At 44.1% G+C, this 9,838-nt stretch overlaps 1 long non-coding RNA gene and 1 pseudogene across 1 annotated transcript; both read right to left on the bottom strand.

Moving 5' to 3' along the window:
- Window positions 1-878: 878 nt before the first annotated feature.
- LOC134462709 (uncharacterized) lies at window positions 879-1,987 on the bottom strand. Its single transcript, XR_010037566.1, has 3 exons — window positions 1,935-1,987; window positions 1,638-1,734; window positions 879-935 (listed from the first exon to the last, which is right to left on the bottom strand). It is a non-coding gene; the product is annotated as an uncharacterized LOC134462709 (long non-coding RNA).
- A 2,776-nt stretch (window positions 1,988-4,763) lies between these two features.
- On the bottom strand, window positions 4,764-9,492 carry LOC134464696 (uncharacterized; annotated as a pseudogene).
- Between the last annotated feature and the right edge of the window lie 346 nt (window positions 9,493-9,838).

The raw sequence follows: 9,838 nt of genomic DNA, 5'->3' as shown, positions 1-9,838 counted from the left end.
TGTGTGTGTGTGTTTATAAATCTCCCCCATCATTAACAAAACAGTCCCAGCTGCAGTACCCTGGCCAGTCATCAGTGGTATAGAAGGCCATTAGCACTCCTCGCCGACCATTTCCAATGTAGCCCTCTCGGCAGTCTTTGAACAACTGGCCACAAAAAACGTATCTGCACTGCGAGATGGTATAGGGCCGTCTGTATTTCTCCCTGTGGCAAGGGTCCATCCTGCTCCAGTTCACCACACCTATAATCCAATAAGCAGGAACAGTTCAGATCAGCTCAAGTCAAGGCAAGTGTACTTTGTCAAAAGTCTATGTAACAGGGTTAGCACAGGTGCAATATATAAGGTGCAAGTGGTAAAGTGCAATGGCATATTAGTGAATTTAGTGGTCATGGAATGATAATGTTCATCATGTGATGTACAATGATCATGTAGTCTTCATCAGTGAATGTGGGAAGAAGCTGCTTCCCAGTCTGCTAGTGCGGCACTGCACAATGCCACACATGCTTGTACTTTTCTGCATTTCTCACAGCATATCATTAGGTGATGATGCTGTTCTGCAAATACATTATTATTTAACTTACTGTCAAGCCATTGTAAGTGGGCCTCTTCAAGAAAACTTGGTTGGGAGACTACGTCCCTCATCTTGTGGCACGTCAGCGCTAGCCGCAAGATGGCCCCATCACCGTCCGTGCCATGGCAACTGTGGAGATAGAGTAAGGCACATCCGAAAAGTAGGGTCCGGACAAAAAAAAAAAAAAGACATATGGAAAGAAAAATCAATGTCGCATACTCTGATTATATATTTCTAAAGGTATGAACAATTTGAATCTCCTCAAAATGTGATAGAATGTAAGGCAATGAAACTTATTCTGACTTGCCTCCAAAAGTCCACCCTCCTCCGTGTCAGGCTTTGGTTTTTTGTCGTATGAATGTTCCTTGACAAATAATGATTAGAGAATATGTTAATGCCATGTGTATGAAAAGCACCCCTGACTAAAGGGCCGTACACACACGTCGCTGCTAGTTACTCGCTCAGCGGATGAAGTCAATAGAATGTCTACGTGTTCCAGCGAGTCTCGCTGGCGAGTAGGCGAGGAGAGTACAAGCGATGCGATGTGGGCGGGTTCCGAGATAAACTTATTTTATCTTCGAGCGACGCGAGTTAAGCGAGTAACCAATTGGAATGCAGAATACAGATTATTGACAGTTGACGTTGCCCCTGTGGTGTTCTGACCCACAGACCTGTTAACACAGGTCTGTGTTCTGACCACCCAACTTCTGCACGCCATCACACTTTGGTTAAAAGTGTTGAGGAAAATACATCCAATACAGTGTACACCATTATATGCATGGCTGTGCACAGCACACGACCAACGTTAAACAGCGTACATTTTGTTTCGTACGGACGTTATTGGCGCGGACAGCGGGAACCATGACAACCAGTAAACAAAATCACCCAGAGCGAGTGGCAAGTAGGCGAGTGAGCAAGTAGCGAGTAAATAGCAGCGACGTGTGTGTACGGCCCTTAACACTGTCTTTCTAACCCCACATTTACTGGCCAGTCCAAGAAAAGCCTAAAAGACCCAAACAAAGAAGTATAGGCTATATTAAGCAAGTTAGCAACACTAACATCTTACCTCTGGAGGAAGGTGGCGTTTCCTTGGCACGCGGAATATGGGCGTCAGTTCCGTGAACTCTCCAGCGCCTTCAGTATGCGAAAATCTTTTGCCATATCTACAGTTTCAAGGCACAGACAGACAGACACAGAGAGAGAGAGAGAGAGAGAGAGAGAGAGAGAGAGAGAGAGAGAGAGACAGAGACAGAGACAGAGAGAGAGAGAGACAGAGAGAGACAGAGAGAGAGAGCGAGAGCTTAATTTGCTTTACTTTGGTTGAAATTGTATTTGTTTTGCAATTGCAGTGAAAGAACCATACCCTTCAATCTCATAGTTCTCAATGAGAAGCTGGCACCACCACCTCCGGAGATGGTGAGGCATGGTGAGGCATATCGAGCTGAAAAACATTACAATTAAGTTAACCACATAGCATCATGATAATGTTATTTACATTAGTTAGCACACAGATGGTACTTACAATGGTGAAATCAAAGGACGCATCCATAGCGATATACCAGGAGTACTGCGAGAACAAAAATTAACTAGACTGCCTGTGCAGTCGCCTTCGACTGCTTAAGGTATATCCCCGAAACGCAACGCTTCCAGTCCCCCATCATTCCTACCACTCCCGTCCACCATTTCGTAAACGTATATGATACATACAGACATGACATGACGTGCATAGGCTTAAAACCAAACGACTATTGTGAAAATGAAGCAAAAAATGGGGCAAATGGTAAAACTGTTTTAATGGTTCAGTGGATATACCACATTAGGTACAGTGTAATAACCAGTGTAACAATATTTAATACAATGTAATTTTTTTTACTTACATTTGTGCGTAAGTGGTATTACATGGTATTGCATATTGTTACACTGGTATTACACTATATTACATGGTATTGCATACTGTTACACTCGTTATTACACGGTACCTGATATTGCATATTGTTACACTGGTATTACACTAGTATTACATGGTATTAAATATTGTTACATTGGTTATTACACTGTACCTAATATGGTAGATTCACTGGAATGGTGAACCATTAAAATAAGGTGTCACCAGGCAAATCAATCCACCCAGTTAGAAGTTATGCGCCATATGAAAATGCTGCCATTTTGAAAGTGTTGACCTCCAAAATCTAATTCCAGTTCATGATCCTACCCTAGAGCATTCACACACAAAATCTGGGACAAATCCATCCACCCGGTCAGTAGTTATGGGCCAAACAATAATTCGGCCATCTTGAATTCAGCCATCTTGAAAGTGTTGACCTCCAAACTCGAATCAGTTCATGAACCTACCCTAGAGCATTCACACACAAAATCTGGGACAAATCCATCCACCCGGTCAGAAGTTATGGACCAAACAAAAATTCGGCCATCTTGAATTCAGCCATCTTGAAAGTGTTGACCTCCCAACTCGAAGCAGTTCATGAACCTACCCTAGAGCATTCACACACCAAATCTGGGACAAATCCATCCACCCGGTCAGAAGTTATGGACCAAACAAAAATTCGGCCATCTTGAATTCAGCCATCTTGAAAGTGTTGACCTCCAAACTCGAATCAGTTCATGAACCTGCCCTAGAGCATTCACCCAAAAAATCTGGGACAAATCCAAACATCCGTTCAAAAGTTATCGCGTTAACACGAAAGACCTTACGCGGCGGCGGACGCTCCGCGTTTCGGGGATATAATTACGGTTGGTCGCGACCATTGGCAAGCCGTGCTTGCAGCAGCAGTTGCTGTAGCATGATAAGCCATAATGTATATTTCCAGTCATATGACACGTTATGAACATTATGTTAATGGGCCATATTAACTCACCATCACCATAAACACTCCACAATCCACACCTTGGACTTGTTGCGGCAGACCTTGTGCCAAAACATTGTCAGATGAACAGCAATAGCCCACATACGTACATGCCATGACGTGCTTGTTATGTCATTAATTATTACCTCAATATCCAAGCCAGTCTCCTCTGTCCACTCAATTCCAGGAATCAGGTTTCTAGCCACAGCCCTAGTAAAAATTATTTTAAACAGTGTACAATTGTCAGGATTGATTGCAAACAAGACACAAACTAGGCAAGTCAGGGGAACGTGATTGCCTAGTAACTACTTTAACTTTGGCAAGTCAGGGGAACATGACCGCCTATTGTAGTAACTGCTTTAACACTGGCAAGTCAGGGGAACATGACCGCCCAAAGCAAACATCCTATTGTGTCCTATTGTAACCTGAGGATGTTTTGGTACGTCTTGTGTCCAAAACCTTGTTCTCGTAGAGCATACAATGAATCAAGGAACAAAAGCCTGTTCTGGAGAGGCTTCATCACCTAAGAAATCAGAGCCTTATTATCAAGTTGACAGAGTGCAAGTAAACACCCCCCCCCCCCCCCCCCCCCCCCCCCCCCCCCCCCCCCCCCCCGCAACAGCATAGTTGTTTTAGGTTTCAAAGCAATCCTCACTTACACAAACCAAAAAATGGCCTGGTGTCCACAAGGGGACAATAACTGCGTCCATGCTGGTGACGTCCACCTTAAAGAAAAACAGTTTGGTCAGTTTGAATATTTAGGATCAGAGTACACTTTGAGCAATGTGTGTAGGTTCTTACTGGAAAGGCGTGATAAGGGTCTGCATTCAGAGGATGGAGCCACGTTGGGGGGATGTGGAGGTCAACAACAAATACATGTTTTCCCTACAGACAGATAACGTGTACTTTCACGTATCAAAATAGGCAAGTTACTGAAGGTGTCTTAAGCAACAAATAAAACGCACAAAAAATGACAGTACATACCTGGTGTTCAGTCATCTCCTTCACAACACGGAGGCAAGCATTTCCCACCTAGAATGGAACACAACAGGATCATTTTCATTCTACAAGTTCACTTCACACAAAGAAACACAGCAACTACTGACTACAACGCAAACCATACAAAAGGAAAAAAACATTGAAATCCCTGTTACACAGGCATACAGCAGAACATCACGTAAAAGTGTTTTACACAATTCCGACACACACACGCACGCACAAATGCACACGTTTGCTTTGGATTGTTAAGCAAATGTGCAACTCACCATTGAGTCCATTGACCTGTTATGACCCAAGGTAAGAAAATTCTCCCTCGTCAAGCATGTTGGCCCATCTTACACAACAAGTTCCTGGCTGGGACGACTCTCATCCAGAATGTAGCTTAACTGAAAGTAGGAGAAAACGAAGTGAACATAGTGTTTTGAGAGTAACTTCTGTAAATTAAGCCAGCAGTCCGCTAATATTTCCTTGTACCAATTGGTCTTGGAGAGGATGACGGCCTCCAGGTGTCCAAGACTGCCTGCAGGGCCTTACTTTCCTGAGGTCTGTTGAGTCAGCGCAGTGTGGACCACAAGCTGTTGCAAAATACAACACATTACTTATTACAAAATATGGCCACAGGTTTCAGTTGGTGGGGATGACACAAAAACCTACCAAGTCACACAAACACGTCAGTTGGTACAAAAGATGACACTATTCTATAACATCTATTCTGTGCTGATGTGTGACACTGGGGATAGAAAGGTGGAGGCTTACTTGGAGGCGAGGCAGGTTCCTGAGTGGGCGAGGCAGGCTCCTGAGTGGGCGAGGCAGGCTCCTGAGTGGGCGAGGCAGGCTCCTGAGTGGGCGAGGCAGGCTCCTGAGTGGGTCTCTGGTCTCTGGTCCCAGTGGTTTCAGCTGGTAGGTAGGTAGAAGAGGGAAAACTGATATAAGACCAAAATCTACAAGTTTTCAAAACATCACCAATAAAGCAAATTCAGTTGCAAGTAACAACTAGTGTCCAAGTGTCCAGCAGAATGATAATATGATACAAACCAAGCACTGTCTGGCCATTTGTGTTGAACTGGATGTCCACTCCTGGACCCAGCATCGTTCTCATCTTCTGGATGGTTGCCGAATTCTTGATGGTATTAAGGTGGTGCAATATATTTCTCATTAAGAAGATGTGTGAGGAAGGGGACATCATGTTTAAAAAATAGTTATTCTTCCTCATGTCAGAAAATAGTTGCTCAGCCGTCTGGCTATTCACCCAGCCACAAATCTCAGGCACGAGATCCACCCTCCGCAAGACATCCCTGGCATCCTTGGTGTTGCCCTCATGGAAGCGATCATACAATGCGTAATGGTCTGCCGATCCAGAAATGGGGTGGCCATCAACATCAGGGACCTCCTTCCTAAGCGCTAGCCATGGTAGACTCACTTTTGCCTGGCCTGAGCTGGCAAGGGCAATGTTTGATGCCATAGGCTCCAGCAGCCTTCCCTGATGTGGTCTAAAAATTCCCAGCTCTCTGACATTGGCATGAGTTGCCAGTCCTCGTGCAAAGTCATACAGGGTCACATTTGGGAAATGCTTCATGGAAAGCAACATGTCTGTAAAATCCCTAGGGCTCTCAGCCCTGAGATTGAACTTCACTCCATATACTACCGAACATGGGCACGTCACTACTGCCCAGCCACCTGACAGAGGAAACAGGGCATACAACAACTTAGAAGAGGCATTATGCAGGGACCAAGCTGGTCCAAATCAAATCATTGAAGTTCAATCAAATCATTTCAGTTATTTCCCGCAGAGTATAGTTGATAAACCCAAGTAAAGGGTAGCATATCAGGCAACACAAAACATCAGTACAAAGCTGCAATTTAGCTTTTGAAATGAAAAAAAAAAAAAAAAAAAAAAATATCTGGGCCATTGTCAGGGACTTAAGTATTTCAACATGAACATGGTGACATCATGTACATTTTCTGAATTAACACTTTTCTTACATACAGGTCAATCAGGTAATCCACCTCATCAACAAAACAAATTTCAAAACACTTAACGCAAGTGACCTTACCAGAAGCCCCCCAGATTTGCTGGAACATTTTGTCATAAGATGCTCGGTTCTTCATTTGTCCCTGCAGTCTCAAAATCCATCTAAAATGAACATACGTGATTTGTTGAATATAGCATTATACCAATAGTATCAAAACAGGATAATTGAATCATCCCTGTCATCAGATCCGGGTACCACCTTCATATGAATTTGCAAGCAAAACTCATGGCTTCTAGATACATTTTTTTTTCCAATTTTAACTAAAATGGACACACATAATAACAAAAGAATTTGGTATCAAGACCTTAAGCTTCAGGAGCTCGTCTGTAAGGCGGTCTTCAGTCACAGTCAATTCCACCTCCTCCTGTGCACTGTGCGGTGTATGCCGCTTTTGAAACTCTGTATTGAGCACCTTGTCACCCCTCCTGGTAAAAGGCCCAATCCACGGAGCCCAGAAATGATAACTGGGCTTGACAACAAATGGATTTGCCTTGTTGTCTTCCAGTAAGAAAAAATAAAGGGTCAAGTTTTTGCATTAATGATGTTGATATACCACGGTGCATAATTCCATACCAAACAGTACACCTCAACTTCTCACGAATAAAATAGAATTGGGCGAATTGCCCTCATACTCACTAGTCATCAGCCCCCAAGAAATCATTTCCAAGCACACCATGTCCCAAAACTGTTGAATGTCTACGTCGCCATCAAAATCTTCAGGTGGCTCCTCAATGTTGCCCACTTAGAGAAATAAAAGGTGGTGGTTCAAACAAGGGTAGGAAATTACAAACGTGACAATTATGGATAGGAAGGAAGACTTAAGTCAGAAAGACTTAGGCTTACGAGGTATACTGAAGACACCCTTCTTGTGAAGATCCATCACAACACTGGTGGGGTTATGGCCACATGACACACAGGCATATGTGTATTCATGACCCGTGAGAGCTTCAAATGCAAGGTAGGCTTGCAGGATCTTATTTTTGGATGGGTAAGTCTTTCCAGAGGTTCTCTCTAGAACCTCAATGGCCCTACTAACTGCCTGATGGGTCTGAAAATCAGCATAAGCACATTTAAACCATTGATTCATATTTTAAAAAAAAACAGTCATTCTGGTTTCAGTGCAAATACATAGACAGGGTTCCCACTCCAAGTCTGATTTAAAATTCCATGACTTTTCAATGACCACAGAATTTCCATGAACACTTCCGTAAAAGGAAATGACAAAGTTAAAAAAGGATGAAAACTAAACATAAATGTTTACCCGCAGAGGTAGTCTGAACTTACACTCAAGTAGGCTTAAATGTCAGAAATGTGCAATGGTGCAACATGTTTTTCCCAGTCACATGGCTTCATAATATATTTGAGAAAAATATTTCATTTCACAACTGGTACATTTAGGTCTGTGGTTAATGCATGATGGCTAGCCTTCTAGAATCATTTTAGAACTCAAAAACATTGTAGACTAAACAAAAATATTAAACATAATATACTGTATACATTTTGCTGCAGCACTGTTAGGAAAATTCCATGGTACTCCATGACTGTATGCAAAACGGTGAAATTCCATGACTTTCCATGACTGGAAAAAGCTTTACTGAAATTTCATGACATTCCAGAAATTCCATGGCCCGTGGGAATACCGCTCATCCTACACTCAAGTTAATTGGAAGATAAAAAGAAACTTCACAGCTTACCTGAAGATTATTGCGCAGAAACAGACATAGGTGCAAAGACAGCAGGGTGTGGTCATCAAAATTGAATATGCCTTCTGACCATTCCTGGTACCGGTATACCATTCCACACGTATGGCACCGTTTCCGGTACAGTGAAATGCCTGATGAAGGCAAATGAAGGATAATTGGCATTTTAGTCAGTAGATAGATAAAACCAGAAGAAAGAAAATGAATGAACATAGGACAGGAACAAAAACAGTCCTTGCAGAAGACGGTGTGAAATAAGACGCTTAGATTCAAATTTTACAAACCTTCAATTACATCCGTCACAGTAACTATTTTCCCCTTTATTGTTATTAGTTCCGGTTCTCCAAGAAGAGTTGGTGTCATACATTCCGTACAGTATACTTCTGCTGGTGTAAAGGTTTTTGGAAAATTATCGGTGATGATCACGTCATTGGTGAGAACAGGAGGCATTTTTTTGGAGTGGTAAATGTAGCGCACCATTCTCTCCACAGCCCTTCCCTCTGGTGGATTAACTTCTTCGTCCATTCCTTCCACCTCACAAGGGAACTGGCTTCCTTCCTCTTCCATACTCCGTGTTTTGCGAAAACTGTTCGGTTCGACCTGGAACAGGTGCCACTTGGTGATGTTTTTGTGCAGGCAAGACTGCCTGGGCTTAGCACAGGGACAGTGCCAGGACAGCTGTTTTGAATCATAAGTCACAATGACTCGACCAAGCCGACTGTAATAAGACACAGTAGGCTCAAAGACTGAGATGTACTTTTTGGTTGGAGGAGTACATATAGTTAATTGGCAGGACAGGGGTGTCCCTGCAACTATGGCCTCTCTCTGCCGCTTCAAGCACTGGTCCTGCTTCTCCTTGCCAAACCACTTCTGCCTTACCATCTCCTGCAGCACATCCCCTTCAAGGGATGGGTCATCATCCCTGGCTGGTGGGCAGTACTGCAGGGATTGAATATGGGGACATTCAAAATGCTAGCAATTTGATCTCGCAGCAAATTCAGCATTAACCTTGCATACATCCAGCTCACACCTGGTGCTCCTATTCGTCCCCCATGTCTTTTTTTGAACATGGAGTGCAGTGTTGGGGCCAGAAAAGGATTTGATGACGGCAAATATGCCGTTATTGTGGTCAAGGCACTGTGCCTTTAAGTGCTTAGTAGATGTTATGTCCATTGCTGTTGGTGCATGCTTTCTTTGGATATGCAACTTCACGTTCCTCCGATTTATAACAACACCACAATGTGGACACATAACTTTTTCTTTTCTTTTAAGTGGTACATTGGAGGTCGGCCGATGAAGGGTGGAGGAGGCTGGAGGTGGTGTTGGAGCAGTGGAGGCCAGGTGATGAAGGGTGGAGGAGGCTGGAGGAGGTCTTGGAGCAGTGGAGGCCAGGTGATGGAGGGTGGAGGAGGCTGGAGGAGGTCTTGGAGCAGTGGAGGCCAGGTGATGGAGGGTGGAGGAGGCTGGAGGTGGTGTTGGAGCAGTGGAGGCCAGGTGATGGAGGGTGGAGGAGGCTGGAGGTGGTGTTGGAGCAGTGGAGGCCAGGTGATGGAGGGTGGAGGAGGCTGGAGGTGGTGGAGCAGTGGAGGCCAGGTGATGAAGGGTGGAGGAGGCTGGAGGAGCAGTGGAAGCCAGGTGATGGAGGGTGGAGGAGGCTGGAGGTGGTGGAGC

Source organism: Engraulis encrasicolus, chromosome 2 (genome assembly GCF_034702125.1).
Source record: "Engraulis encrasicolus isolate BLACKSEA-1 chromosome 2, IST_EnEncr_1.0, whole genome shotgun sequence".
Classification (NCBI taxonomy): Eukaryota; Metazoa; Chordata; class Actinopteri; order Clupeiformes; family Engraulidae; genus Engraulis; species Engraulis encrasicolus.
Note: the sequence above shows the minus strand (reverse complement) of the source record. Positions and strands in the feature narration are given on the sequence as shown.